Below are 23,449 nucleotides of genomic sequence, written 5' to 3'. Positions count from 1 at the left end.
ACTAGAGATACTTTTTATCCATTCTTATTTTCATTTTCCTGTTATTTCTTGAAATATTCTTGTTCCTTTTCAAGAGCAAAGCATTGGGGTAATGAAAGAATTTGGTTTGACTTGATTTCATACAATGATCTTGTATGGTGCAGATAGACTGTGTCATACATTTCATAAAAATAAACCTAATACCATACCAATTCAGCAAATCTAAAAGCATGAGATGACAATAGTTGCTTCTGTTCCATTAAAAAAAAAAAGAAAGAAAGAGGGTGGGAGGGTGGGGAAGTCATGAAAAACAAAGAAAAAGGGATCATTAAGGATTTAAAGCCACTGAGGTTTGTAACCAGCAAACTGAGTCGAATGTAAAGTGTGGTGTGTGTAAGCTGTAAGGAATCATAAATTCTGTATAATGCAAAACAACTTCATAGCAAATGACTGAGTAGCTCGAGAGATCTTGGATGGAAGGGAAAGATTTCTGTAAAAATAAACCTCATCTCGCTGACCTTTGCTGACCCTGGCTGCCTCTCTCTTAATCTAACCTGAAGAGATTAGGAAAAGTCCAAGCATCAAAAGGAGCCGTAGACACTATTGTCTCCCAGAGCCCCATTGTGCTCAGGAGTGATTTCTCAGGAAGCAGCAGCCTGCTCCTGCTGCGGAGCCTTCCCCCGCTGGCACCAACAATGCAGCCCTGGCTGCAGGTCAGCCTGGCCATCCTTGGAAAAACAACCCACCACTCCTGACATGATGGATGGGAAACCCGACTCCGGGGTTCATTTGCCCAAGCTTGTTTGCTGAGTTTACTGAGCCAACATTTTTCAGGTGCTTCCTGTGTTTTATCCAGGAGTGGATAAATAACTCCCATGTTCAGCAGCAGAAAATACGAATGTAATTGCATCACATTGAAAGTTTGCCTTCCAACACAGTAATCCTCAGAGTCTGGATTTTTTTTTTAATTATATATATATATTCTTATACATGATGACACACACACACACAAGTTTTACAGAAAAATTTCTTCAGATAGCTGTTGGAGAAAAATGCAGGTTTCATGCATTTATTTCTATCTCATGGGGACAATTGACAACACTTCTGAGATCTGATGATTACTAGGCTGTAGTTTTCTGTTAGCTTTGGGTCACAATTTAAAATTACTCCTTAAAGCTTAAGGAAGTCTTAAATTATGAAGCATTAGGAAATCCTGAGATCCAAGGCACTGGGTGAGCTTGCAGTATAGTATATATTCATTATTTTGTTGCTACTTCAGTAGCTCACAGGTATTAAGCAGTGTTATATTAACTTTTTGGTGAAGTCCAGACACTAGAAAACTCAAGTTTATGGTTCAGCATTTGCTGATAGGATTTACAACTGAGGGAAGTCCAGATTTCAGATGGCTTTTGCAGAGTGCTTTAAGAGGCCAACCACAGGAACAGACGCATTTTTTGTCTAAATTACCTTCCCTCTCTTTTCAATTTCAGTATCTGCTGATTTCATTTTAAAACCCATTTTAAAGCAAATGAAATAGCTAAGGGCTTTTCTAGCACAGTAATCAAGACCTTTAATACCCTACCTCTCTACAGACCACAGTTTTAGGAGCTGATGTTTGCTGCTGTGCTGGGCAGGGTGTTGGCATATGCTCTGGGAGACACAGTGGAGCAGAGGCGACCCATTTCAGGCTCTACTTCCAAGTAATTTTAAAAGTTGATGAAGATTTTCAGGCTTTTATTGGAAGACTTATCTTTTCCTAAAGTACTCTGAGCAGCAGAGCTCCTCTCGCCCGTGCACTCTGCTCCACATCACTGCTCCAGCGATATCTGGCCAGCTTCCAGTTTAAATTCACTTAATAGGGTAAATTTGAAATGATTTAAACACTCTCAATTTACCACCATAACCAAAGGGTCGAAGCCAGGAGCTGCAGAAGCACTGATATTCAGGAGAATTTTTGAAGAGGAATTTAGATGTAGCTGCTTAAAAATGTCATAAAGATGAGATAAGGAATGAGTGATTCCAATCTCCCAAATCTTCTGTTAATGGATCACCTGAAGATTTTCTGTACTTACCTGGGCCTGGGGTTTGTCCCACTGACCTTGGTGGACTTTGGTTTGTGCTCTCAAGCCTGAGTGATGTGTATCTTGATGTGTATATGGTATATTTTGGTTTGTGTACAGGCACCACACAAAATGGTGAGGCTCTGTCCCTAATGAGGCAGGCCTTTGTCTGAAGGGATGTACTCAGGCATTGTGCATGCTTTTGGGATGAAGTGGTGAAACAATCTGCTTAAAAACAATTGAAGTTTTGCCAATTTATGCTGCAGCTTTCTCAGGTAAGTTACTGCAGATGCTGTCTATTCTATTGTATAGATGCTGTCTATTCTTTGATGCAAAGATTTTCCTTTCTTATTTTGTGAGACTTTTTAGGATGGGCATCACCCTTTAATGATCTTTCTTCAGCTGTTACCAAGTATATCTCAATGTTATTTATTGTCTGTCTGTCTAACTTAGGCTTCTAAGCATGGTTTTGACTGCAGTTGTCTCAAAATCTAGAAAAAGAACCTTTCATTTTGCATGAAGAGGAGAAAATAGCTGTGTTTTTCTTTTCCTTAGAACTTCAAAGGCACAAAAAAAATTAAATAGGAAAATGGAGAGAAATAATTCAGACACACTGAAAGGGGCTCACTGATTAAACTGTAGGGAACATTCACGTATCTGCTGTTTTGGTCTCCTGAGAATCAATACTGTGAAACTAATCTATGATGCTGCAGCAGTCTATAATAACTCCAACATATTATCTTTCAGAGTATTATTACTGGAATAAAAATTGTTGGATTTAAATTTTGAAGATATTGGGATACTCATCCTGGCATTCATTATTTCATAAAATGGATCCACAGTGCTCTCTATGTGCAGACACAGTTCGATATTCTTTCAAAATTATATTGAAGGATGATCATGCTGTTCCAGTGATCCTGTCCAGCACAGTTGCTCTTGGATGGGGATGTAAAAAAACCCAAGAAACCCAAGCAAACTGACTGCTTCATTTCTGCTGCTCGTCATTGCAAAGGTGTCATCTCTCAGTTGGCTGATGAAGGGAAGGTGAAGGAGTGTCTATGTCAGCCTGCTTTTCCCAGTGAGAGCTGCAAATCCACCTTGGAAATTATTTGTGTTGACTTCTGGTCTTTGTTTGTTGGATACTGTGAGTTTATAATTGGATGAGGAGGGAGAAGAAGCATCTTTAGTGATGTATTTATTGCTGTACTGATAGACAAGTTATGAAGTTTGGGCTAATTATAATTTCCTGTGTCTCTGTAAATGGATTTGAAATTATTTGTTTGCTCTTGTGCTGTAGTAACTTCGGTCATTTATTATTTTTTCTTTCAAGCAACTGAATCCCATATTGCCTCTAATCTGGGAAAATATTAGATTTCCTTCACCTAATCATAGAGTCTTGGTTTTGCAATTACATTTTGAAGCAGCGATGGACAATTGTCAGTGGAAGCAAAAAGACACGATTCGTACTGAGGCTGAATTTGGAAGTCTCTGTTAAAAATATGTTTGCAAAACAACCAGTAAGCAATGAAAGTAGAAAAGTCTAATTTTCTGCTGGTTGCCATCCATTTTCCCTTGGTCCTTCTCTTCCTTTCCTGAAGCAAGATACCCAGTTCTACAGCTGATGGCTGTGTGGGATGTGGTTGATTCCTTCCCCTTTGATGGGGGAACTCTTTGAAGCTCCTCTTCCTATTTTCAGTTTTCACAAAGGAACTTGTTTATCTTGGTGACTTCTGCCTTTGTGGTTTTTTTTTGTGGTCACCAGATGTTTGGAGGGGTTGGAGTGGAGTGTAAGAGACATAGATGGAGTGTCAGGATATTGCATAGTTAGCTTTTCATAATTATCTTTTCTAAACAGTGGAGAGTGCACCCTGTTTATGTGGGCAAAGACTTGGAAATGAGGAGTGCATTTCTTTTAGGTAGTAGCTTATTTTTGGGGGTTGGTCCAGATGACCATTACAAGTCAGTTCCAACCTGAATTGTTTTATGACTCTATAAATTAATGGGACTTTCTGAACTTGTAGTGGGGTGGGGTTTGGTTTTGTTGTTTTTTGTTTGGCTTTTTTTCCCCAACTGATTGGGAAAAATTAAACACTTACTTACCATTTAGGAACTGTTGTTTTTTCAGGATGAATCCAAAATCACTGCATTGCTAGGGAAACAATAACCTCAAAAATAACCTTTAACCCTCAAAACCACTATATTAAACTAACTATATTAAAGATGCCCAATATTGGTAATGAATACATAGGTGTGATGCATTTTATCAGCTTTCCTTGTAGAGAACCAGAGAGAGTTTGTCATAACATGAGTCCCTTATTGATGACACGGTTGTCTGTGATTGATTAAAAGTGGCAGATTTATTTCAGCTTCAACTCTTTCCATTAGCATTCCTATCGACCATCTGGCAGTGGAAAACCTCACTTGTGAGATAGACTAGGATCTTGTTAAAAAAATTACAAGATTTCTTGGGGCTTTCTTTTTGCCAGTGTCCTGATGAGCCAGAATGTTGTCACTTCTGTAGTGACAGTTCTCCTTTTCTGAAAGGGTTGAGACTGATGTTGGGTCAGCCTGTGGCTTGTTTTTAATGGCTTTTAATTACTGCCTTGATCACAGCAAACATTTAGTTAATGGTTATGCAAGTATAATTTTGTGGGCTTTGTTGCTCTTCCATAGCCTTCAGTTGTTGGTTAGAATAAGAAGGATCAACTTGCTGTTTAAGTGGGAGGAACAGAGTGAAAAACTTATTTCAAAATGGTGCCTACATAAAACTAGAACTTTCCCTGAATTACTCAATTATGAGAACATGATATTGTAATCAGAATGTTTTGACTGTACTTGAGATGCCCTAATAAAAATCATTTACAGATTATGTACAGGGAGGGATGCTTAAGGGGCAAAAAATTAATTCTAAATGGAATATGATGTTGCAAAGTGTGGAGTGGTCTATATGTCCATTAAATGGTAGGAGCATGCACTGATACGAGAGAAATGTGGAGCTGGCATGGTCTGGAGATGACACCTCAGGGCATTCAGTGGGGCTTCTGCAACAATAAAGTGAGTTACATCACAGCCTGAAATGCAGCAGCTGCCCCACTGCTCCCTCATGAGTAATAGAGTAACAGGGCAGTCTTTGATAAACAGCTTTATGGGGCTTTTCTGCTGTGATGTTTGGCACTTGGAATTGTAATGCTGGCTCTGGCTTCTCACCTGTAGCATCCCCTGCTCCCCAGAAATACAGTCACTCAAAATAAAGGCATGAAATCTTGTGGTTAGGACCACTTCCTTCTGAGTTTTATAGGGGGCATTCTAAAGATTAATGTTATCTGTGTGTTGCAGAGAGGTGAGTTATGAGAAAAAAAATATGTGAGTTTCCTTATATCTGCAGGGTTTGCTTAAAACAATTCTTTGACATTGTTGTTAACCATACTTTTTTCAGGGAGGGAGGTTTGGCAGAAATGTTTCCATTTCTCAGAGTGTGATAGATTTCTGTCCAGGCTCTCCAGAGCTTGACCTTGGGGGCTGTAAATATTTTAAATGGTTCCATGGGTATTTCAAGGTTGTGGCTTGCTGAGGCATAATGCACAGGGGACTGCTCCCTAAATGGGCTCTTCACTGCACTTAGACTCACACAAACATTGCAGCAAGTGAAGGTGTTAAAAAATATGCATGAAGGTCAAAGTGACAGGTCTTATTAGGAGCTTACTGGCAATAGTTTTCTTGAAGAGTAATCTCCTAACAATTTATTCTCAATTTTGTATTCTATTTTGGAAATTGTGTTGATGTAGCATTAAGATTACAAAGATGGTAGTTACTTGTGCAATATTTAGCATTAGAAAGGAGATGGATCCCTTTTGTTTCTATTTTGCATCATTAGAAATGTTTATGCTGGGGGAGTATGCAATTTCTGAAAATGAAATGTTTTTGGAGTTAGCAGGGATTATCTGAAAACCATACATAATGTATAGTGTAATTATTTTGAAGGTCTCTGATGTTATCCTTTTTTTGGTCTGAAGTAAGGTAATATTGGAGTAAAAATAGGGAGGAAATTTATTCAGCCACTTGAAGGCATTTGGTGGAGCATTAAGATTTGTTTGGTTTTAAGTGTTTCTCAAAAAGTGCTTCTCTTGTCCGCTATTTTAATTGTGCCATCACATCTGTGGAAGATCATTATCATATTCTTTTATCCAGGCACGTGTCAAAGCATTACTCACTTCCAACCATCTGTAACTATTTGATACAAATTCAAAAATTGAGCTAATAGCCAAGGCACCATCCTTGTATCAGAAAGTTTCGTAAATTTTGTCACCTACAGGGTTTTTTTGTCCTACTTACTTCATTTTCTTTCCAAAACAATGCCTTTTGGCAGCTCCTGTTATATTCATACCCTTGTTTTGGATAATGGGCCAGACTTTCATGCACCACCATCTCAGTGCACTCTTCTGGATCCTTTGCCAGTTGTCTGCTTGAACACCATCTGTTCCTGGCAAGGAGTTACCTTCAAATACCTAACAAAACAGGTCATGGGAAAAACCAAAGTCTTCCAGGAGCTAATGGTGATAACACACCCGGATTCTCTGTTAGCATTTTCCTCCTAGCACTTTAGGAAACTTTCTCTGTTTAGGCAGATTCTCTTACCCCAAGATCTTTCCTTTTGAGGAGCAGTTCCACAACTGCCGAAGTGAACAGCAAGGAGGGTGCTAACTTGCAAGAAGATGTTTTGTGGAAAGCTTGAACAATGCATGAAATTCAGTCCTACCCCATAATGAGTTGGAGAACTGCACTAATGAAATCTGCAGGAGACAATAAAGTGAGTCATACAGCAAAGTCGACTGAAAATGGCTGTGCAAAGTAGTGCTGCTAAGGAAAAAAAATATATAACCGAGAGTAGGAAATAAAAAAGAGCATCTTGGAAAACATCCAGGCTAATGCATCCAAAGAAATACAATCTGAAACGCAGACTAACATGGGAGCAGAGGCTGTAAAAGCCATAAGGCTGAAAAAGATAAAGAGATAGTGGACTGCAAATTAGATATGAGGCTCTACAAAAAGACCAATTTGGGCCACTCATTGGAGGAGCAGCATGTGACAGATTAGGGAGGCATTAGGGGCCTGTCTTGGAGAACCATTTTCCTCTGCAGATGAGAGGATGGGAGTCATTAGTGTGGTTTCAGCAGGAGAGAACATAGTGATGTTGTTCTGGAGGAAATGCTGAAGCCCCATCCAGAGTGTGGTGTGAGGAGCCCTTGAACAGGGAAGTGTGCAAGCCTTTGCAGTGTAGATGATGGAAACAGCAGCATATGGCATGGCAGAGCTGGAATGCAGCTGAGGAAAAGGCTGATTTCAGTGGGACAGCAGGAATCTCAGTGGTGGTATGGCTGGGTGATGTGTTGGAAGACAGCGTAGTCAAAATACAGGTTCAAGGCCAAATACTGAAGTGAATCAAGATCTTTGTCTCCTTTTGGAGCTGTATCTGATTAGATGAAGTCTGAATTTCTTCCTTAGGGCACTCATGAATTGGAAGAAAGAGACAAATGGTGATGGTGAAGCATTTACTCACTTCCAAGGATCCTTTGTAGCTGGAGGTGATCCATAACTGTGTGCAAGCAGAGGGTGCTGCGTGTCACTGCTGGGTGAGAGGGGAGGATGAGGATGACAGGGTGGGCCAGTTTCATCTCCCTTCATTGAAGTCAGCACCTGCAAAGTTTCATTTTTCTGTCTACTCACACAAGTAGAAGTGCAAGAGGGTTTGAGAACATCTTAAAAGGAGTTTGTAAATCACCAGGGCTGGTTTGTTTCTCCTGCATGAGTGGGGCTGTCACGCTCTGTGGAATGGGGGCAGCTGAAACCTTCCTGCAACCCAGGCTGTGCTGGTGTGGAGCTGTCTTGACCTCTCTCCACCATTGCTCCTGTTGACCCTGTGAAAGTGGGTTTAGTCCTAAAGAAACAAATCATCAGCTCATTATTTCCCCGCTCTGGTGGCCATTCTCACAGATGTTTTACCACTTCAAGTAGGAGCAGTTGCTTTAAGATTTTTTGTTTGTTTGTTTGGGTTTTTTAGTGTGGCAAACAGAAGGGGAAACTAAAATCTGATGCTGGGTGCAGGTCAGTTGTTCGTGTTGAAAGGTTTGTATGAAAACAGGTTACGTGGTAGCTTCGAAAATGCTCCAGCTTGCTGCTTAGTAGGCCTGCATTTTGCAGAGCCTGATTATTCAAATTTGCATTTCTAATATTAGCATTAATTCCCTTACAGCAGTGTTATGAAGTTGCTTATTTCACAGTCCTCTCAAACGTGGGAGCCTGGCTGTGAGCAGAGCAGACAGCTTATCAGCTCAGCAGCCGCTCGCCAGCAGCGTGTGTTCAGTAAATGCTGGGAGTCAACCTCGAGACTTTCCGGACACTGGCTCGCCTTTCCTTTGCTCTCTATTTCACTGCACTCTTTAAATCAGGAGTTTTAAATTTTAAACCCAGGCTAAATTTAGAGAGAAGAGAGGATCTGGAAATGCAGCAGGCCTGCCTCCTCCTGCAGCAAATGCATCTCCTGGCCAGCGAGAGCCAGGGGCGAGGAGCCGGAGCTGGGGAGGGCTCTGCAGACAGACCCCAGCAGCAGCTCTGTGGTGTGAACTGAGCCCAGGGACAGTTCATGACTTTGTCAGAGAAGTGGAGAGGGAGGAAAAGAGCCTCCAAAACAGCACTTTTCATCGCTCCGGGTGCGTTTTGGTTTTTTTGTCCTTTCGAATGGTTTTATTTTACTATATCTGACACCAGTCAAGGAGCGAGGAAACACTTTAACCTTAATGCAAATAAAACAGTAGTGTTTTAGGAAAAAAAAATCTGCTAGCTTTATACCTCTAGGCCGATGGTTGTGACAGATCAGAGAATTTAACAATAAAATTACTCATTAGTTGGGGTTTTTTTTCTTAATCTGTCCAGCTGTAACAATCCATTGGAAGCCTGATTTTTGCTTAGGAGGAATAAAAAATTACCTGTAGCAATAAATTCATCTGTCTGTCATGCTGTTTATCTGTCTATCTATCTATCCCCTAAAGACTTGAAAACGTTGTTTTTTATTTCTATACCCTTGCTGAAAATCAATTGTGACATTTTCTGTTTAGGCTGCTAAAGGTTTTGGCAGATAGAACATGGATTTTGTCTTTTGATGGTGAATTCAATTCAACATTTATTGCAGAGACCTCAAGTGTTTAAATGTGTGGTGATAGACAACTAAACCTCCCGCTCTGCTAAACTCCACCAGGTCTCTTCAGTAGTTTTGCTATTCAAAAAGAATTGGGACTTGTTTCATCTGTTTTTAATAAATACGAGGCTTGCATGCTGTTCATGTCAGAACTAAAGCCAACTTTGAGTTGCAGTTTGACATGTAGAGTCTTAACTTTTTAGCTCTTGCTGCTAAAGACACCTACTCGGGGTGTTGTTATCCTTTAAAAAATGTAAGGGGCTTTCACATCATCTTATCTGAAATGTGTGATGGAAAGTAAAGCAAAAGCCAGGCTGCAAAAATGCTGGTTGTGTAAGAGGGCACACACCTGGATTTGCTTGCTGGCCAAGGTGGATACCAGCATTTGGGAGCAGTCGGGTTTGGTTGGGTCTGAGATGCTGTTACTGCTGCGGGGGTGAGTCTGACGGAGTCCTCCTCTGAAAACTGGGGAATGGGAGGAGGGCAGAGCCGGGTTTGGTGGGTCAGGCATCAGAATCAGCCTGGCCTCTCCTGCATCATCCTGGGGGATTTGTTCAGGTGATGTCTACAGGAGAGTGGTTGGTGATGCCAAGCTCCAGAGCCTGTGCCCTGAGTTTCCTGGGAGCTGGAACACCCCGTGGATTTTGTGTCTGAACTAAAGTGCATTAAACACCGACAGCTGTTAATGGGGGCCGCGGGGGGATCGCAGGGATCGGCGCATGGCAGGCAAGGGGAGCTGTTCCAGTGTGGTTTTGCCAAACACTCCTTGTGCTGCCAGGAGGGCTGGTGGGCCAGGAGCCCAGGGCATGGCTGCAGGGACAGCACTCGCTCAGTGGCCTCCCCAGACTGCTTTTGTTGAGAGATGAGAGAAATCTGCTCCGGGGCTCTCTGTGTGGTGCTGCCATTTGGTGCAAACACCACATCACTCATGTGCCGTCTCTGAAGTGTATTTTTTCATATTTATCCGGTGAGATGGATGTGGAATTTGAATGTTAGGACTGCTTGCACGGGCATCAGAATTCAGTGGGACGATGTAGAGGCAGTAAATGAATTCAATATTGGATTGATCGACTTTTACCAGAGTTGGCAATTGGTTTTAGCACCTTTGTGTGAAGTGTGTTCATAGTAGAAACATGTATTTTGTTTAACAGGTTTAGGCTGCTTTCTTGTATTAAGATTTTCAAATAAATTATTGATATTCAGAAGCCCAGAGGTAACAAGAACCTTAGAGCTGTAATTTCCCCATTGTGGCCAGGCAAAATGTAACACTTCTGAACTTATACATTCTTGCTGTAAGAATGACCGTGAAAATTCGCACCAAAGTATCATAAATTGCTACTGAATTAATTTCTAATGTAAGTCTGTTGTGCATGTATTTAAATCTGATTCAGTTTCTGTAAAGCAGTTCACTCTGTAAAACTTTTTCTATAAAAACATTCACAATAAAAAGTGTTTATGTTGCAATATAGCACTTAAATTGCATTTAGAAAAAAACCAAAAAGCCACAAAACAAAAAGCCCTCTTTAATACAACTATTTATTTGCTGTAACATTTTACTAACCAACAGAGCAAAGTAACCCAGAGATCTGTGATGTCATGCTAAAAGCCCAAGTGTTAGCTTGCCAAGTATTGATGTTCTCACGATACTTTGTAGACACAAAAAACTAAGGCAAAGTGGAGCTATGCTGATAAAGGAAATACAGTGTATGGAGATTAAACAGCTGAAAGGCGGATGAGTGTTACAAGTGAGTCTGTGCAGGCTGTTGTCTCCCTGGGGCCAAGCACTTCTTAGGCGTTTGCTGCACATTTTGACCAAGTACAGAATGTAGCAGATATAAACTTTATGTGTTAAAGTTTCTTTAAAAAGCAGGGGAAGGTGTCACTGTTTTGTTTGTTTTTAATCAAGTTTTTTCTGAAACTGACGCTTCAGAAATGCATTTAGAGAGCAAAATAAGTGTGGTGATGGAAAAAAAACCAAAACAAAACATAAGCAACTTGCTCATTAGGCTCAGCTAAAGCTAAGTTGATCATTGATACAAATTTGCATTATTTTCCCAGCGTGGCGTTTGGTAACAACTTTTCCTCGGTGTGCTTTTGTTTCAGTTGACATTTGCTTGAATGGCCAAGCAAGTTGGCAAATTCTGTGCTGCTGGTCTTTGAAGTTGTGACTTCAGCCCAAACAGCCTCGTCTTTGTGTGCAGCAGGGAGCCCCTTCCCTTTGGAGAGGGTGCGTGCGGCACAAAGCCGGGAAAGGGGCTGTGCATACCCAGCCTCACAATGCTGCTCAGCACTTCTTGTAGCTCAGGTCTTGCAGCAATATCGGTGTCTTTGCTGTGAATTTTTAATGTGAGGAGTTGAAGTTCAAAATAAATAAATAAATAAAAAAAATAAGAGGCAGAAGATTAACCTGAAAGTACATTTTTTTTTTTTTTATTGATCTTCAAACATAGGTTAGTATTTAGAGGGATTTGAACTGCAGTGGGAATTTGCTGGCTTCTCTGTTCAATACAATTATTTCATGATGGGGTTGGAGAGCAAGCTCTGCTAAGTACAAAGGAAAAAGCAGGGATTTACTTGAGATGGATAGCATTTGTTTCAGATTTTACACATTGTCACTAGAGTTGTACTAAAATCTGTTATATGCCTAAAATTGTCTGAAAAACTAGACACAATACGGTGACAAAATATGAATAATAGGATGGGAAGGAGGAATTCTGTATGAATAAGACAGTGTATAAATATCTATTTATTGTAGTATTTGCACATTTCATGGTCAGTTGAACTTCTTTTACTGTTCACAGCCCATATCTTAGTCATTCTGGTAGGAGTGTAGCTTACACAGCATTTATGTGACTCTCTCAGATGGAGTAGCACAGTGCTGAAGGACAACTCCAGCCCCTCAGTATTTCTGTGTACACAGAGTTGAGGATGTGCATGAGTAGTTTTTGAATGGAGCCTTGTAGCTGCAGTAATTTTCTTTTTAATGCATCTTCCATAGCTACAGTGAAGTGGAGGAGGAGATGTTCAGCAAGAGGAATTGCTTACCTGGCTTTTACACTGGCCCTTCTTAGAAGTTGGATTTTTTTTGGCTGAAGAACTACACAGCAGGGGCCACAATTTCTTGGAAGGGTTGAGTAAAAAACTGAGGTGGAGTAAGGATTTTTAAAGAGATCTTGTCACGTGTGTTTTGCTTTGATGGGGAGTGGCTGTTTCGCAGTTACAGAAGTTTTGGCCATCTGAATGTTGGAGATTGGTGTCAGCCTTCCACCTGTCCAGGTGAGGGTTCAGTGCAGAGGAGGTGTTGGGAGCCTTGCTGTAAGCCAAGGTCAGGAAAACATCTTCCCAGCTGAACTTGGCTTCTCTGTGCTCAGATCTGCTGCCTGACCTGCTTGTGCAAGTGCCCTTCTCCTGACAGTGTAAACTCCAGCAATTTCAAAGGTAATAGTTAACAGAGGTCTCCTTAGGCTGGCCTGGCTTGTTTTGGCTGAGCCAGATTAGGGACTGGTGGCCCAGAGCTGCCCCCTGTTCACCAGCCACATGCAGCTGGCTGTGGGCAGTACAGTCTTCACCTGGGCAGGTTTTCCAATTGATCCAGTTAAACCAGCATGAGAGGCTGTGAGAGGCATCTCCCCTGCAGTTAGAGTGAGATTTCTATTGGATAATTCTATCTGTTAACACTAGTATTAAGCTGTATTAAAACATAGCACTATCAAGTAAATCTGCTTTACACATAGGATCCCCTGCAAAGCTCACCTAACTTCACCACAGATGTGCAACCTTACACACACTGGAGGAGATGGTGCTGTCTGTTCCCCACATCAGCAGCAGTGTTCTCACCTCTCAAAAGCAGTTGCAAGTATTGTGCACCGATTTTAAAACAGCAATTAGTATTGTTTTCCTTTTCCTTCATAACATTTCCATTCGGAATTTTCTTTCTGTAAAATAATGTGGCTGCATTTTTATATTCATCTTTTTATCTGTACCAGATGCATTGTGATGGAGACAGGACTTCTAGATCATGAAGGGCTTCTGTGACCCAGTTCAGGGATTCATTGGTACATAACAGAGCGTATGAGCAAGCACCCACAGTGTGTAGCAATGCATGTTTTAAGCTTGTGTCATATTCAATGGTAAATAGCCATTTTCCCAGTGATTTGTATTGGTTTTGCACTTCATTATCCATGCATACTTATACCCAAGTAGAGATTGCTTGGCAAGCAGTTTCTGAGTTTGGAATAAAGTACAGTCTGCTTTCTGGTCCTTTCTTATGCCAGTAAAGGTTGGATCTGAAATTGTGAAAGAGCTGTGTGAACTTGCAGGAATTTTGTATTGGAGGTATATTCTTCCTGTAGCGTATCCTGTTGGGTTTTTGGGATGGGATGTGGGATCAACCTCCTATTAACTTTGAAAAAAGCTGTACAGGTTAATGGGTCTGTATTCACAGTGTATGCTGATACCTGACCAATTCATGCACTGGATGCAGGCTGTTCTTGCCTGGTGCTGAAATAGTGCAGTTTCATCTCTCTGTGTCAGGTTCCCTGGTTCCTTTTACACAGCATCTCCAGGTGAGGTGAGAACAGGTATCCCACAGCATTCCTGTAAGGAGCAGGGAGTCCAGATGCAGGCACTGAGGGCATCTCAGCACTGCTGCCAGCAAAGCTTGGCTTAGCCTGTATGGCAGAGCAGGGGGAAGGCCTGACAGACTGGTCCTGCTCCTTCATTAGGGAGCCCAGTTTGCACAGGACAGAAAGTGCTCAGATGGGGTTACATGGCAATCGCATGCTGGCCTGACCTCAGCCATCAAAAGAGCATCGCTGTGGTTATTAGCTAAGTATTTCCATAATGTGTGCCTCTTCAAGCTGTAATTAAAGCCAAGCCTGCCCCTAGCTAATTACAAGCTTGCTTAGAAGTATAGTTTATATAAAGCTTTTAAAACTTTGTATCAGGAAGATACACATCCACAGGCATAATAAGAATGACGCCTTATTTTCAAAATGAAATTTATAGGCTTTGGTGTCTGTTTCTCCTTCCCTTTAGTTTTCTACAGGCTGTTTTTTGCACCCTTGTTCCAAGTTTTTGCCAGAAATATTGCCCAAGTTTCGCCGACATCAAGCCGGTGATTTTTTAGTGTTCTTCAGAGTGTTTTTGTTCTCACTGCTGAGAGAATAAACCAGATGTTAAAATGCCTTTGAGCTTTGTGTTTGGAGGAGACTAATAAATAATACTTAGATCTCTCATAAAAAGAAGATAAGGAATCTTGAAAGTGGTGAAACTTTTTGTTGAACACATCACTACAGGGTCTCTGTAAATAATCATCCATCTGTGGAGAGTTGCTGTGCGTTGCTTAGGTGGTGCTGCACCTGTACATCTTCAGCTCTGTCTCAGCAATAAAGCAGTGTAACCTCCTGAGACCCTGAGGCAGCGACACGGGCAGGGCTTGGTGACAAGGCAGGTTGTGACTCTGACATGTGGCTGTAGGATGGGCTGGCATGGCCATGGGTCTAACAAAACATTTCCTGGTGATTGTTGCTGTACCACACCAGCCAAGGCCACCCTCTGGGGTGACTGTGGCAAAGACACAGCCAGATGGTACTGACATGGTCACCACTGCCCTTCCACAGCATTCTCTTTGGATTTTCTTATTCACTTGCTATCTTCTATTCCCCACTTCCAGGTGCTTAGATTGCAGTGCAGCCTGGCAGGGAGGAATGCACCACCACTTTCTCTCATGAATGAATGGTATCTCAAAAGGAAAGGGAACACGGTGGAGCCTGCAGCACTGGTGCATTTGTCTTTGACACCTTTGGAACAAGGGGATGTTCGCACAGCCTCCATCACCGTGGCTGTTTGGGAAAAGAGGGGTGCCTAACCCAATGTATGGCCAAGGAGAGCATAACTCCTGCAGCTGAAGAATTCCCTCTCCTCTCTTCTGTCTAGCCATTTTTGAATTTGGTATTCAGTTTGATTATTCAGGTCAGATCAGATTTAGGTCAGTTGTGATGGATTTTTTCCAAATCCAGTTCCCTAGATTCCTACTGTAAACGCTTACCAGATGACACGATGTGAATCTGGAACAGACTCGAGCTGTGTGATGACCGAATAAAATCTCAGTGGGAACCACTTCCACGTTCCTGAGATCAGTTTCTCATGTAATAAATTCTGTATCCAAAATTGTATCAAATACTTTTATGACAAGAGTGAGGTTTTTTTCCTAACGGACAAATCCCAGCAGAGCTATTTATAAGAAGCCTCTCTCTTGTGTTTGCACTCACATGCCTGTTACTCAGACCTACACTGAAGAACAAATATAACTAAAAATTTTCCTGTGTCCTTTCCTGTGCTTTTGGACTGACCCTGTTTGGTCTTATCTGACATCCTCCACTACATTTCTTTGCTGGTGTTCTGTTGGTAAGGGTTGCCATAGCAAACCACCATTAAAGGCTTCTCGCCAAAGGAAGAATCAGGATTTATCTGGTGACACTTTTTCTCTGCTGACTGTTTCATTGCTTTGTTCTGCCTGATCCTCTCCTGGCTGGGAGGGATGGGGAAAAGTGATCTGAATGAATGCCTTGCTCGTACTCAATGCTAACACCTACAAAACCCCTCTCACAGGGAGTAGGTGTGATGTTGAGCATCTGGACACTGCATGGGGGAGTCCTTTGGCTTGGAGGGAGGAGGCCAGCCCATTTCAAACACAAATCCAGACATGGGAAAAGCTACTTGAGTTGTTTTTTAAATACTAAATTTAGAGCTGTGCTCTTTCACTGTTAGTTCCTGAAATGAAACTAGACATTGCCCAGAAGTTCTTAACCAACCTACAGCTTCTTCTGCCACAGCCTCTTTATTCATTTCCTGCCACAGGAAAGGGAATCCTTGACACCAGCCTTCCCTGAGTTGTGTCCTGGCATATGTATTGCTGCACGTAAATCTCTTCTAACCCAAGTCAGGCAGATAAAACCTGTGCTTTCAGTTTTAAAAAGTTCTGGTGTGTACAGGTCACAGGGGAGGGTGGATTCTTCCACTTGTGTCTTCTTGGTGGCCGCAAAACCCGCGTTAAATCACCGTTCTACCATTTGGCTGCCTGATTAGATGTTCTGTGCATACCTCAAAATATGTGATGTTTTACAGTGAGATTTGCTATTTAAATAAGAGGTTTGCCATAATTGGCTGTTATAAATTACAAGCAAGAAGGAATGATTTATTGCTTATAATTAGAAATGAGTTACGAAGGGGAATGTTGGTAATCATAAAATAAAGCTTGGAATACATTGATTTCCAGATGGCTGCCAGTGAAATTGCTCTTTAATGTATAATAGACCAGACACAAGGAAAAAAAAAAATCAGTCATCCATCTTTATTCCTTGATGGATTACTTGTATGAATCTATAGTTGCCTGAATTCTAAAATATAAGTTTTGCCTACATAATTAGATGAGAGAAACTGAATTTGTGGTACAGGCTGCTAGAGGTATGGAAGAAGTGAGTTACTCTTTTGTCTGGCACAATTTTTGTCCTTGTAATGTCAACAGGGAAGATCCAGCAATCGATCTGGCATCACCTTTGGGTATAACAACCTGGATGAATTGTTCCGAGAGACTGCAGGTTACCAAGGTGTTCTCTTTTTATCTTTTACCTCATTTGAAGCTTTCATGAAGTTAAGATTGATCAAAACACTTGTCCAAAAGCAAATATCTGTAATCCTCCTTGCTTGAGTCTAGAAAAATATATTTGCACCAGAAACAGACGGCAGTGCTACTGCTGAGAATTTTTCAATAGCATAATCCTTCTGTTGAGATGATAATGTGTTCATTTAACTTTTAAAATTTCACTTCTCGTTACTATAGTTTCAAGCACCATTTTAAAATTATTTTTATTTGCCTTATCTGCTAATACTGCTAATTACTGCAGTATTATTACTAGTATTATTATTAGCAGATTATTACTGCTAATAATGGTTCTTTCTGCCGTAGCAGTTGCATTCTGCACTGCTGCCATTCGAAAGTCGGTGCTACACGATGGTTAAGACATATGGATTGTCACCACATGAGTTGTCTCACACCCATGTCTTAAAAGTGACACTGCCATTAGACTTGCTTAACTGAGACCATTATGATTACTCATTTACCTTCATTAAAATGCTTCATAGCTTCCTTATTTTAAGTAGCTTTTCTCAGCAAGGTGCAGATTTGCCTTGCTGCCATCATTTCATCTGGAAAAATTTCCATGGTGAAAGGAATAGCATATTTTCAACTAATACTTTTCTGACCTGTGGAGAGATGAGCTCATCAGTATCTTTATTGACAAATGCAGGAAGAAGGTGTGTCAACCAGAAATATTAGATCAGTCAGCCTGTCTTGTCCTGAAGCAATTGTAATTTCCCATGGTCTGCAGCAATTTCCTTTAGAAGCAGATATGTGCAGATACTGTTTGGGATCTGCTGCAGGAGCATAATTTCATTTGCACCCAGTGAGGTGGCATTAGATGTCATTCTTTTCATTTTTACTGTTGAAAATCTGTTGGTTTAGTCAGTTGGAAGAACAGCAAGTTGCTATTTTCCAGCATCTAACTGATGAAAAAGTGCTGCAGATATGCAGAAGAATACTGCCCTCTCTGAGTTGGGTTATTGAAGACAGATGTCATAGCCCCTGTCCCTCTCTGAAAACCTTGAAATAGTTGTTTAACTCATGACACACTAGCAAAGTTCCTGCTTTTCAAAAAGCCTGTTGGTGAGTGGTGTAGGTGCTTAGTTCCTCAGTGGTAAATCTATTCCTTAATGAATGATAGAGATTCTTACTTTTGTCCAGTTTCTTCTGGTGTTTTTTGGTTCCTCAGTGCTCAGTTCCAGGTGTTTGCTGGGAGAGACTGCTCTCATTAGCACTGAAGATGTTCTATGCTGTGTTGTCTGGCACTGCACTGATGAAAGCCAAACTCCTCTGATCCATCATGAAAGAGGACTGAGTGGAAATCAGTAGTGGTAACAATTCCTCATTTCACTTCAGTTTTTGTTGTCAACTTCAGTTTGCTTTTTTCCTGCTTGAAATGGCTCTTTCTGTAGTGTTGCTTGCTCAGAAACAGGACGAAAGCACTGACTGTTGGTGGAGTTGGAGTTCAGGCAGGGATGTTGGAGCAGAGTTAGCAGGAACTGGCATAGCTGTCTTTTAGTATCCAGGAGGGTTCAGACCCTGCCTGCTGCTTCATCAGTCGTGTCTGTACAGCTGGAAGCACTGAGCCATCTGCACAGGGAGCTCGCTGTGTGGGAGCTGAGCTCATTGCAGTTTGGACATGCTCTCAGTTGGGATCTTTCTGCCATTAGTTGGGGTCTCTACAGCTCTGGCACTTGGGGGAGTGATTCAGACAAACTCCTTGGGGCTTTCACAGTGATGGTGAGCTGGACAGGGTGAAGAGCCTGGTCTTGAGGAAGCCAAAACCACCAGCCTACCTCACGTTCAGGCACACACAGTTTCAAGGTGAGAGCATCACAGGTGCTTTGTCATTCTGCAGAGCACGATGGTGTCTGTGGCTGTATCTGGACTTCTGAGGTGGTGCAGTGCACCCTGACCCCCAGCCCCTGTCTTCAGGGCATCATGCTGCTGTTCATGGGTGTCAGGGCCAGCCATGGCCTTGGCTGCATGCCTCCACTTCCTCTTGAGCAGGGGGAACAGCTCCTGTGAGCATCTGGCTCTCAGGCAGAAGCAGGTGTGGAAGACGGTGGGATCCATAGCTGGATGTGCAAACCCCGAAGTGCTCCAGAGTTACGGTGGAGCCTTTGTTTTGCCCTCTGGAAAACAGCAGTCATCCAAGTCCAGGAGGGTCACCCCTTTGTCCTGACCCCATGGACAGTGGGTCAGTATCTCCTGATGCTGTTGTGTTTCCAAGAAGAGCTTTAAATCCTTGCAGAGAGGTAATTCCCAGCTTTCCGGTAAGGATAACATTGACGGCACCTAATTAAAGGGCACTCTTAGCCTGTATAAACATTTATATTAATTTCCTTCTCACACAGATGTCTAGTAAACTGACCTCCTGAGGCAAAACCATCTGGCCTCAGGTGGGAGGAGGATCTCGGCCAGCATGAAGAACCTGACCTGTCTCTTGTTGAGTCATTTCTCAATAGTTTTTTCTGTCCCTGCACATGAAAGGGCTGTGCATGGATATATAGGTTTCATGGGCAGTTGTCTTGGATGGCCTGCATAATTACACTGCTGGCTTGTGGCTGTGGGCTCTGTTCAATCTCTGCTTCCCATTGTATATTCTGGGACCATCCGTGTATAAAATTAGTATGGGTGGTAAGCAGCAATAAGATGTTCCCTACATGGGTGGATTAAATTAAAATTCAGTAAGAATCAGAGCTTTGGGTGAGTTTCCAAATTACTTGCAGAATTGCACTGAGGAGATTGTTATGGTATTGTCAAACTTTTTGGTGGATGAACAGTCTGATGCAGGTGGGTTTATTACCTCTCAATGTTCTTTCTCTTTTATGTATGTACTGTGCTGTGTAATCTTTTGTTATTAAATAATAAGCAAAATAAAAACTGTTGTTTGTCACAGCCAGCTTGTTTTTCAGAGAAGAACACTTTGAAAGTTCAGTCTGTGTGATCTCCAGCCCTGTCAGGAGCTATTATACTGAATCTTCTTGTAAATTGTTAAGCTGGAGGACAAACCCAGACGTTATCGTGCACATCTCAGCTGAGAGCGGAGCAGATTCGGCAGGGAGCAGCCTCTGATGCCTTGTACCATGCCATTAGTTTTTGTCGCAAACATGTCAGGATAATCTGCTTCCAGTGTTGTGTGTTGGCTGACATGAGCATTAGTAGATCTGCATAATTTTTGAAGTAGTTTGAAGTGTGGATGTAACACACTTGGGGCTGTGTGAAATCTTTTTTATCCCCTTTTATGGATCACACTGATGTTCAGAAAGTTTATTGTTCTGTTATTCTCTCCCACAAGGTACTGTGTTAATTTGCAAAGTTCATAAAGAAAATTCCCCAAACCAGAAGTCATCATAAATAGTGAACAACAACTGACACACTTTGGAAGACCAAGACCCCCATTATTTCCCAGTCACAACATGGCATTTTAAAAGGATGCTTTTGTCACCTCAGTATCTATGGAATTGTACCTCAGTGTAGGATGTTATTATTTTTGGAGCTTGTGAACCTCTAATTCAGTCTGGACTTTGATGGACGGGCTTTTTCTTCTGTAGTGTATTTGTGTGTGTGTGTCCCTTGCTAGCCTTTTACAGATGAGACTGAGTCATGCCCAGTGAAAGTTGGATAGGATACTTCAATTACTTATTTTTTCAAGGTGCTTTTTGATCATTGATACTCAGACCTGTCCCAGCCTCAAAAGCAGTCATGCTTTTCCATGAAGACACTTTTTTCCACCCTCTGAGATGCAGCCAGACAGCAGAAGGGGCCCTTATCTGTAGCCATGGCAGCCAGTAATTTATTGCTCCATATGGCTGGGGTGGCAGCAGCTGCTCTGGTCTAAGGAGGTCAGGACATTGGGGCATTTAAGGAACAAAACAACACCTCAACTATAAAACCTTAAACTGTTTTGTACAGTAGTAATAGTAGGGCTCCCTGTAGGCATAAGGAGAGCCAAGGGGGTTATATATTTATAACTTTTATAGCTGTAGTTTGAATCAAATCCCTTATTTCAGAGGGGAAGTAAGTTTTTGTGTCTCTTTGCAATGTTTTTAGCTTTTTCCAGTGTTCTGGCTAGTGTTTTAGGAAGCAGATAGTATGGAGGGGCAGCAGGCCGGGCCATTCCACCCAGGTGACGAGTGACCCCCTTGGATCTGGCCTGCAGCAGGTGCCAACCATCCATGGCAGGAGCAGGATCCATCCCACTGCTTTTGGATGCATTTTATACTGTGCTGAGAGAGAAACTGTATTGCCCAAATCAGATGGCAGTGCTGTATTTGCAGTAAGGAAGCGAAGACATGCGCGTTGTGAGCGGCTCTCGTGGAACAGAAATATAGCTTTAATTTCAGTTTGGGTGTGAGAGTCCCTTGCTGCTGAGAAATGGTATAGAAGGGCTCTTGGATGCTGCACTAAAGTTTTTGCAAATAGGCTTTTCATAAACGTGAATCTTTTTATTTTCATTAGGGGACCATTTTAATTAAAATGAAACTGGAATGTTTACTCTCTGCTTCCTGTAGCTGTGATTGTTTTCTTCACTGTGTGAGCACATGTATAATTTGCTCTAAAAGAAATGTCAGCAGTTTCTGATTACCTTGTGAGTCTTACTCAACAGCTTGATTTTAATTGGGGGGAGGAAATATTTTCTGGGTGCTCCAGGGAGGTCTGATGTCTTTGGGTAGCAGGAGGGAAAAGGTGCTATCTTTGGTACAGTGTTAATTGCAATAATCATGACTACGGGTTTAAAATAAAATTCCTTAATTTCTTACCAGTGTTGGGTGTTTTTCAGTCATGTCAATGAAACACAACCTGTTTGGTAATTAGAATTCTTCAGCTATGCAACCTTTTGGCTTTGCTGCATCTTTATGTTTATAAGCATCTAAACAGGATGATGTTTTGGAAAACAGTGATTGAAAGTAGGTAGATACTCTCGAATCTCAGGAATTAAGGAAGAAATTTTTTTGTTATGAGGTTGGTGAGGCACTGGCACAGGCCCAGAGAGGTGGTGGATTCCCTGTCCCTGGAAACATTCAGGGTCAGCCTGGACAAGGCTCTGAGCAACCTGACAAGGTTGAAGGTGTCCCTGCTCCTTGAGGGGGGTTGGACTAGACAACGTTTAAAGGTGAAAACTCTACAACTGGGGTTAGATAATGGAAATAGAAGGGTGAGCACATAGGGAGGAGTGTGTCCATGCCTTCAAATCTGTTCTCTCTGAGCCCAGAAGTCAACCAGGATTTGTAAGTAATAGATGTTTATGTAGGTCAAGAAAATCTCTTTCTTGAAATTTTTTCGTAATTATGTAATATGACAAGAAGTATCTGTAGCAAAAAAATGTGTTCTGGATTCTTCAGCAGCACAGCTCCTGAAACATTCCCTTAGCTTCTTTTTTGTTTTGATCTGCTGGGAGGAGACACCTTCAATTACTTGAGTTGCTGAAATTCCTTTTGGGTCCTGCAAAGCGTTTCAGAGATGACCAGTTTTTGAACCTTTTTGAAGCTTAGCCAATATCTTGTGTTTTAATATTGTCTCCACCATCAGAGATAATAATCTGAGTCTCCCCTGCTCATCCTCTGGGGTTTTGTTTCCTCCTGCTGAGTATTTGAAATAAATAAATTAGTAGGAAAACAACGAGTTTCTGTCTGTTAACAAGGAGGAATGACTAAGAGAAAAATGAGGGTAAAATACTGCTTATCATAAAAGACTGTATCTCTGGAGGCATAAATTGGTATTCATTAAGTTGTTTGCCTAGACTTTGTTAAAAGACATGCTTGAGGAGCTGTCTGAGCAGTTTTTCTGTGGAAAGCAAGTCATCCTCTTTGTGACTAGATACATCTAGATGAGCAGGAGAGACCAGAAAGTAACACTAAATGATGGATTGAGAGCAGCCTTCTTGGCAGTAAGGAAACAACAGACTATGAAATGTTTTTCAGAAGTAATAATATTTAACACTTAGCTGTAAAGTTATACTGATCCAGCTCTTCTCCCCAATATGCAGTTCTCTTTCACATCTGATGCAGGGTTTAAAAAAATGCTTTATGTTCAATTTCTGTCATTTCTCATTCAAGGTATTCAGGGTCCCTGTTGGTTTGGTTTTTTTTTATGATTTCTGTAGCTGGAGGTTAAAATCTTGCCTGTGATGATTATGGTATCCTACATGCATAATCTTACTGGTATCCTCTATGTCTCATCAGATACAGGGAAGCAGTTGCAGACCAGTGCTAGGTAATCAGAGTGTGGCCCAGTCTTGCCATGTCTGCATTCTTCCAAAAATCAGTTTTCTTTTGATTTTTGTAAAATGTAACAAATGCAGCTATTTCAAAGACCTTGGGTAGAAGCTGGGGCTGCAGACTGAGATGAGGTTTTGCTACTGTGCTGGCATCTTTTATTATTACCTTGATCTGGGACAGATGCTTCCAAGGGAATGTGTGTGTTAATTATCATGGCATTTGTGGCTCTCTGCTCTTTATCTTAAATCATTAAAAAAGTAATTGCACAACCTAACACTAGCAAAGTGCTTTCACTGTTTGGAGAATGAATACTGTGTCAAGCTCTTGTGCAACTTTTCTGATGTTCAGCATT

The 23,449-nt window shown here is 41.6% G+C and overlaps 1 protein-coding gene across 1 annotated transcript in view; it reads left to right on the top strand.

Moving 5' to 3' along the window:
- BRF1 (BRF1 RNA polymerase III transcription initiation factor subunit) overlaps nt 1-23,449 on the top strand; it is a 174,205-nt gene that overhangs the window by 141,689 nt on the left and 9,067 nt on the right. The gene's annotated exons all lie outside the window — the stretch shown is intronic.

This window comes from Poecile atricapillus, chromosome 1 (genome assembly GCF_030490865.1).
Source record: "Poecile atricapillus isolate bPoeAtr1 chromosome 1, bPoeAtr1.hap1, whole genome shotgun sequence".
NCBI classification, from domain to species: domain Eukaryota; kingdom Metazoa; phylum Chordata; class Aves; order Passeriformes; family Paridae; genus Poecile; species Poecile atricapillus.
The sequence above is the reverse complement of the archived record's forward strand: the minus strand, read 5'-3'. Positions and strand labels throughout refer to the sequence as shown.